The following is an 8,899-nucleotide window of genomic DNA, read 5'->3' as shown; positions in this document are numbered from 1 at the left end:
TTTTTAGTCACTAACAGGAAAAGTAAATAAGACACTTCACATGTACTGAAGATTCATTTGATAAGATTTATTTTCTTATTTTATATGTGTGAGTGTGTTGCTTATATGTACTATTTTTGTATAGTGTCCTCCAAGGCCAGAAGAGAGTGGAACTTGAGTAAAAAAATGTCATGAGTGGCCATGCTGGTGATGGGAACTGAACCTGGGTCCTCTGGTGGAGTACGTAGTGCTCTTAACCACCGAGCCATCTCTTCAGCCTCCTACATGGAAGATTCTTATACCTCTCTGCCTTATCTCCGTTAAACATTTTATGTTTGTCTAGTTAGGAAAGGCAAGATCTAAGTACACAAATGGCTCGGAGGTCACACTGGTTAACTCTACAGTTTTATTTTTCATATAAGATGTCAGTGTGGGCTGGCAGAAGGAGGCTGCATGCTGGCTGGCCACTCTTAGAATCCAGGGTAAGAGGCTCCTTTTCTGATGTTGTTCCATCAGCTTCTTGACTGGGGTGGGAAGGGTCCTAAGCTTCCAGTGAAGAGTCACTGAGGAAGTTTTCTGAAGCTGAGCTACTGTATCACACTGTATATCTGCCTTCCCAGATAGGATTTTTCTTGTTGTTTTACTGTCAGACTTTCTTTAATTTTGCTTTTGGGGAAAATCAGAACAAAACAATACGATGTTTCTTCTTATGTATAAACCAGGCCCATTCTTGGTCACATAAGAGACTTCAACACCAGTGAGAAGAGAATGTATTTATTCCAGAAGTTTTTCCTCTCTTTATTTTTTTCCAATGTATTTCTTAAGACTCCTGGCCTTACGAAATGCTCAAGTAGGGGAGATACTTGAAGGGCTCATGCATCTTCAACATCAGTTCCTTAAAAATCCTTAGACCCACAGTTTGTCCTGCCTACAAGGTGTGTAGGGGTAAATAGGTGAAGCAGAATTTGAGGGAAGGGCTAACCAGTGACTGGCCCAGCTTTAGATCCATGCCATGAGAGAGAGCCCGCCCTGACACAATTAATGATATTCTGCTATAATTATAGACAGTTGCCTAGCGTAATTGTCATCTGAGAGACTTCACCAAGCAACTGATGGAAGCAGATATAGAGACCCACTGCCAAATATTAAGTGGAGCTTGGGAAATCCTGTGGAAGAGGGAGAAGAAGGATTTGTCTTAGTCAGGGTTTCTATTCCTGCACAAACATCATGACCAAGAAGCAAGTTGGGGAGGAAAGGGTTTATTTAGCTTACTTCCACATTGCTGTTTATCACCAGAGGAAATCAGGACTGAAACTCAAGCAGGTCAGGAAGCAGGAGCTGATGCAGAGGCCATGGAGAGATGTTCCTTACTGACTTGCTTCTCCTGGCTTGCTCAGTCTGCTCTCTTATAGAACCCAAGACTTCCAGCCCAAGGATGGCACCAACCACAAGGGGCCCTACCCCCTTGATTACTAATTGAGAAAATACCCCACAGCTGGGTCTCATAGAGGCATTTCCCCAACTGAAGCTCCCTTCTCTGTGATAACTCCAGCCTGTGTCAAGTTGACACACAAAGCCAGCCAGTACAGACTGGAGGAGGGAGCAGGGTCAAGGAAACCACAAGAATATCTATAGAATCAACTGACCTGGGGCCCTTAGGGGGCTCATAGAGATTGAACTGCCAACCAGAGAGGACGAATGGTGAACCCTTGAAGAGGCTGTTGGTGTTTGCCTCCTGGTTGTCGTGTGATGAGCAGTGTCCTCTACCACGAACTTCTATCACAATGTACTTTCTTCTCATGCTCTGAGGCAATGGAACCAATTGACAGAGACTTTTAAAATTACAAATCAAACGAACCTTTCCTTCATGCAAGTCTGAGGTATCTTGTCACAGTGATGAAAAACTGAACATCACAATCACCATCTACAAAGAATTTGCATAGGCTTGGAATTTGACCATCCCTCTATACTCAACTGTGGTAACCAGGGAAAGTCTGCTGTTGTAGGGCTATCCCTTCATCTATGTTTGCATGTAGAACTAATGGCTATTGAATGGGACTTAGTGATAAATGGATGTTAGCAATGTCATCCAACAACATTGACATTGAAGCAGATCTTCTAGGCTGCCAGTAATGCAAATGAACTCATACTGTCAATGAAAGAAAGCATGGGGTTCACAGAGAGCTATCTGATGTGTTTTGAGCCTGTCACTTCTCTCCTTAAATCCGTGTTCTTTCCTACCTATGCAAGTCCTACTCAGGCAGACTGGTAGTCTGTCAGTGTAGAATAATTCTAACACATCATACTCATTGTTGCCATCCAAATCATCATTCTTGATTTCTCACTGCCACGACTGAGGGTGTCCTCTTCCCTACCAACCCAGAGGCACTCAAGTTTGGAAGGCCACTGAAAAGCTAGTTTTCTCTTTGTTCTGATTGTCTAGCTTTTATGCTCCTTATCTGATCCTTCTGTTGCCCAATATATGACAACCTACATATGCTGTGCTTCTTAACCACAGTGGGGAAAAATCTAGTCTCTTTATGTCATTTCCTTAAGAAAATGATCTAATTTCCTCTTAAATTAGTGAAGAAAAACTGAGTTGCCATTGGAAACATTCAATGAGGAGATCTTTCAAGCTATGTACCTTTTTCTAATAGATAACACCCAGGGACTTAATAAGTATCCAAGGGCTTGAGAAGTACCCATGGAATAGAAACAACACGGCCTTGCTATGGTTTTTGTTTGTTTGGTTTGTTTTTAGAAATTATGGAGAATCCTAGCTTATAGTTTTGTTCTTTTACTGGGACAGATTAGAATTTTCAAGGTAGATCGATAGAGACATTTCAAGAGCAACACTCAACATGTGATGGTAATCATTATTGCATTAAAGCCTGCTACTTGGGATACTAAATCATTAGTACTTTTCAATTGTCGTCCTCTTCTTTATGTGTCTTGGAGTTCTTCAGATAGACAAGCATTTCTTCCAATGACTGGAACATGTTTTTCTTTTCAATCGTTATTATTGCATTTATTTATTTTGGGGTGGAATGGTTGTGCATGTGAGTATGTATGAGCTTGCTGCAGCATCTGTGTGGAGGTCAAAGCAAAACTTGTAGGAGGCAGTTCTCTCTTTCTACCATGTCGCTTCCAGCAAATGAGCTCAAGTCACCAGACTCGGTGGCAACTACCTTTACTCACTAAGCCATCTCTCCAGCAGCCAACACTGGAATCTTTAAGATGTGGAGATGAAAGGTTAGTAAAAGATTAATTCAAACAAAGCAAATTCTAAGTGAAATGTATGTAAGATGAATTCTATTCTTTTACTGTAGTCCATTAACATGATGTGAATGGCTTTCACAAGGGAAAAAGTCTTTACTTGAGTAAAGTGTGCACATGTGTATACATACACACACACACACACACACACACACACACACACTACAGAAACAAGGGAGTCTTTGCAGCATCCTTGGAAGGCGATTTCTGATCTTAGTCCACTTAGTGCTTTTGTAGCCTACTTCTAATCCCTGATTCTGAGTGCTCCCTTTTAACCTACATCACACAGGAGGATTTACTGGAGCCCTGACCTTAAAACTTAATTGTCTTCCTTTTTTTTTCCTTTTGGATTATGAATGTCTACTGGAGTTAGGTTTCAATAACATAATTTGTCACTGCCTAACATGCAGTGTTATGTTTGAGACTTTTGACTGTGCAGAATAAATTACTATCCAGATTTATTAGTGCTGTAAACCCAGAGCAGTAGGTGTATTTAAAGTGAGAGATAAGCTACACAGCACTGTGAAAATTTGAACGAAAAGGGTTCTTGTAGAAAATGTTTCCCAATTTTCTGTCTTTTCCCTAGTGACCTAACTCTCCCCTTTCCATGAATTTACCTGCAAGCAGTTGTCACTGGGCAAGCTGTTATAACCATCTTGGGCCTCAGCCTAACATGTACTCAACTTAATGTAGATGTTCTTCTTCACTTCTGTCATCTCTAGAGGAGTGGGCACAATAACTCTCTTCTGTTCCCTACTTGGCCCTCCTCTGTTCACTACTGTTCTTTTGTTTTCTTTATTTAATCTTTATTATGGTCCTATTTTTCTTTTCATTTATCTTTGAATGTTGCATTTCTACATACATATAAATATACAAACACAACCCACTGAGTCCATTTGGTGTTGCTTGTACATGTATGGTCTTAAGCTGATCACTTGGTATTGGTTAAACAGCTCCTGGGCTCACCTTTGGGGCAGATGGATTTTTTCCACCTCAGTAGGCATTAATCACCTGTAGCTCTTCTCTTAGGGGAAGGCCTTGGGAGATTTCCCCATCCATGCTGGCACATCAATTGGTGGAGTCACTGTTCAAGTCTTAGTAATTGGTTGACTTGGTTTAAATTCAATGGGTGCAGATTCCCTATACAAACAGAGATCATGGTTCTCTGGCCCTTACAATATTTCTACCTTCCTCTTCCATAACATTCTCTTATTAAATGTCCTGTAACTTGCTTGGCCATCCTTGCCTCATCTCCTGCTTTACAGACTAATCTTTCCTTCCAATCCTAGAACCCCCTGCTCCAGGTTATTCTCTCATTTCTGGTGTTCCTGAAATGGTGGTCACTCTTTTCTAACCCCCACATTTTCCAGATCTCTGCCAGTTTTCCTTGTGATCAGACCTAGTTCCCCTCTCTTGGATAGTTGTCAATGAGTATCCTTTGCTTCCCTTTATTCCTTCTTTAGTAAGAATGATGACAATCATGTATATGATGAGTAGTCATGATGCAATAGTCACAGTTCTGTGGATTTGATATGAGTCAACTTATCTTAATACTATAGAAATACTTTATAGGCAAGTAGTAGCCGTATGTCTAGTTGATTGGGCCCCAGTTCTGGATGTTTCTGTGTGGATGGTTTTTTGAGTAAATTAACATTTTAATTGATAGACTGAGGAAAGCCTAATACACTTCCTTGGATGGATGGGTTTTATCTATTATTAAGGCTTCAACAGAACACAGCACTAACTTCTTCCAAACATGAGGAAATCCTGAGGTTTGGTGATCCTTGAGCTTGACCTGCGCCATTTTTTTCCTGCTCTGAGATTCAGCTACCGTTATCACAAAAACCAATGCTCTTTTATTTTAAAGAGTGGTGTTTTTCCTTTTTTTTTTTTAAATGTGTATGATTATTTTGCCTGCATGTATTTAAGTAGCATGTGTTTGCAGTACCCATAAAGGCCAGCAGAGGCTGATAGAGTCACTTGAACTGGAATTACAGATGGCGAGCTGTCATGCGGGTACCAGAACTGAACCATGTCCTCTTCAAAAGCACCAAATGCTCTTAACCACTGATCCACCTCTCCAGCCCCTAACCTTTCTATCATTTAAAAGCATTACACACTCTTCTGACTGGTTCAATTTCTATGAAGGAACTTGAGCAATCCAGGTTGGTATTTTATGATTCTTTCAGGTTACTAGTATGATAACCAGATCCAGAAGTTAGCCACCTTCTTCAAGGTCAACCTGAGTACCCGTAAATGGTGCAGTTGGAATTCTGTTGGACTTCAGAGTTGCATTCTTTAGTAGAAGGTTGAATGCATGTTGGCATACAGGAATTGTATTTAAAGAAATCTGCCAACACCAGCTTGATACTGGTCCCAGGGAAAGCTTTGAGACATCAACGGCCCTGTTGGATTCTTGAGTCTTGTAGAGGTTTACATTTTCCATTGGTACCCTGTGGTGACTTCCAACATTTTGATTTTGGAGGTATAATTGTGGGGCCAGAAGAATGGAGTAAGGATCCTCGCCCCCGCAACATACACTCCCATACATTGTCTTCTGGAAGCTAGTTGCTGCCTCTGTATTTTCAGCCTCTCAAGTTATGAGGCATCGGAGTGTTTAAAGTTTTAATGGGCTTAGAGGTGGCTCTAGAGTCCACCGACATTTGCAACCATCTGTAATTTATGGCTGCCCCTTATTTAGTTGGTTTAGTAAATTGTACCTAAGCGTATTCTCCGAGACTCCACAGTTGGTGTGTGGTTATTCAGCTGCATTTCTATCAACTGTTTGGCTTTGGCTTTTTCTTTTTCTTTTGGATGACATTCTCAAATACTTAATTTAAAGCTTTGGTCTGGAACACACTTTATCAGACTCCCTTTGTGTGCCAGGAGACCCCTTTAAGGTCTATTCTATGAAAGCTAAATTTCCACACACTAACTAACACGTTTATTTCTGAATTAATCCCGAAGTCACCACATATCCACGGAGCAGAAGGTAAATGTATGGAGAGTTTAGACCACATAATTTGTGTGGCCTCCTGCCTTGACCCACATCCCCACCCTACTCTGATTTTAGTAGAAGGGAAATTCTTTAGTAAGTGGAGAGGTGGGGGTGATTGTGCTCAACCAAAGCACAAAATTAATGTCTTTTGCAAAAATGAAAGAGCTTGCTTTGTTCTGAGGGGAGAGGACATGCTTGCCCTCCCTTATTTGTTCAGTCTGACCATGCTCCAAGATTAAAGTGGGTGATTATGAGTACAATTTATTCCCCTTTCAAGTCTGTCAGCGTGTGCGGATGTTGGGTGTTATGTTTTCCACTTTCAGAGGGAAGATCCACACTTGGCAGAGTGAGACTTAAGGCAATCTGTAAAATCTCTGAAGCAATGGATTGGGATTTTGCAGTTCAATCTGAGCCTGACCATTCCCTTTTTATCTCACTATAGACTGCTTGCTTTTGCAGAGCTAAGCTCCCAATTGTGTTGAGGCCTACACATAATGAAGGTATAATTCATCTGTACTATGATTAATAATACACAGTAATCGTGTAAGCTCCTAAAAACATAATCCTAAAACAAAAGAATTATAATAGAATTAGATCCTCCATTCACATCATCAATCTTCCTTTAAGGTCTAAGGAAGGATTAGAGGTTAAAATAAATCTGTTAATATTCTTTTTCTTTTCTTCTTCTTTTTTTTTAATGAGTAGAGAAAAATCTCACCAGCTTAATGTTTCCAGAGGAGAATGAGATTTAGGTTTTAAGCATATAATGTCAAGTTCTTTGCACATTTTCTTCAGGGCTTGTGTCTTCTCCATCCCATGATGCCCTGAGCCAGTTGAGAATCTCTGAGGCCACATGACCAATGCCATTGAAGACCAGATTTATTCTGTCTTCTGTATTGCTGACTCTTTCTCCTGCCCCCTGGTAGAGGCATCAGACAGAGCACTGGCTTTCCATTTGGTTTGGGACTTTCAGCTTTCCAGAGTGCTAATATATATAAACATGTATTTATATATTTAATATATCTATTTATTCATGTTTTATATTTATATATTATATTTACATACTATATATTTATATGTGATATATTTATATGTTATTATATATTATATATCTATATATAATATATATTTATATATGTATTTAATATATTTATTTTTTATAAGCCAGATAGTATATGGAATTTTGTTGTGTCAGCCATAGAGAACAAATATAAATTAATTTTTATTTTATCTTCTGTTTCACTTATTTAATCTCTGAAATTTTTCCACTTTTAACTTTTATAGTATTTTCCATCAAGATTTGAAGACTGCATTTTTATTTTAAAACATGGCAGTTCTCTTTGATGTATTTGCAGTGGAATGTGACACAGCAAGGGAGAAGAAAGGAAATGCTTATTTATGTCTTTAATACATTGCTTCTGCCCAAACCAAATGATTCCTGGCTGTCTTGTGACACTGCAGAATAACTGTGCAGGAAGTGTGGGGGATGAACTCTCCTTCAGCATCTTCACCACAGGTAGATTGGCTTGGCTGTACTATGCAGAACTGTCTGCTTACCTCACCCTCCATGAACTTCCTTGTGAGTGGCTTCTAGAGGAGATTCCTGAACACTTACACAGGTAAGTGCTTATAGGTTGACAGGCAATAGCTACCAGACTTGAGCCCTCCTCATAAAATGGCCTTATCTGTTAGGGTTGCAGAGAGGGTGAACCATGAGAATTGTGTGCTATAAACTAAGGCTTCCAACAAAAGAAATTGTTATTTAATGCAAAGAAATCTGTGTGTTTAATTGCAAATCACTTTTGACTTCCTCATGTAAAGGAGTAGGTGTGGTATTGCTTTGGGAAGCAGGCCATGTGAAAGCAGGCTTTAAGGTCTCATATGCTCAGGCTAGACCTAGTGTGACACATATTCTTCTGCTGCCTGCAGATGAAGATGTAGAACCCTTGGCTCCTTCTCTAGCACTATGGTTGTCTGTATGATACATGGTTCCTGCCATGACAATCGCAGGACTAAAGCTCTGAAACTGTAAGCCAGCCCCAATTAAATGTTTTCATTTACAAGAGTGGCCCTGGTTATGGTGTCTCTTCACCATAAAAAAACCCTTATAAAGACAATAAGAATATATAAGGAACGTAAGGATCATAGGTTTAGGTTTTGGTGGGGATGAGATGAGGTGCATAACCAATCCCCATGGATGTTGAAGATCATTGTGTAAATTTCTCATGCACATGTACATACATATATACACATATTATTTTTTAATCATTTAGAGTAACTACATTTTTCTAGAACTAAATGTGCATTTATGTCACTCTGTAACACTGCTATGTGTGTTTCTTAGGAATAAACATTCTCTAATAGAACCATGACAGAGTTCTTAAAATAAGAACATATGCACTTGATGTAATTCTATGATCTAATCCATAGTCCATCTTTAAAGCTTGTCTGGCATCCCTGTGGTGCACCAAAGAGCTGTCTTCTGCTCAGGACCCCGCCCAGGCACTGACTGCATTGGGAGTCACATCTCATTGGTCTCCTGCAATCAGGACAACTTTTTTCCTTTTCTTCAGATTGGAAAATTTCAGGGCGTTTGTTTTGCAGATATTGATCAAGTCAGTTCCTGATTAAGGGTTAGTATGAATA

The sequence above is a fragment of the Mastomys coucha genome, unplaced genomic scaffold (genome assembly GCF_008632895.1).
Source record: "Mastomys coucha isolate ucsf_1 unplaced genomic scaffold, UCSF_Mcou_1 pScaffold16, whole genome shotgun sequence".
Classification (NCBI taxonomy): domain Eukaryota; kingdom Metazoa; phylum Chordata; class Mammalia; order Rodentia; family Muridae; genus Mastomys; species Mastomys coucha.
Note: the sequence above shows the minus strand (reverse complement) of the source record.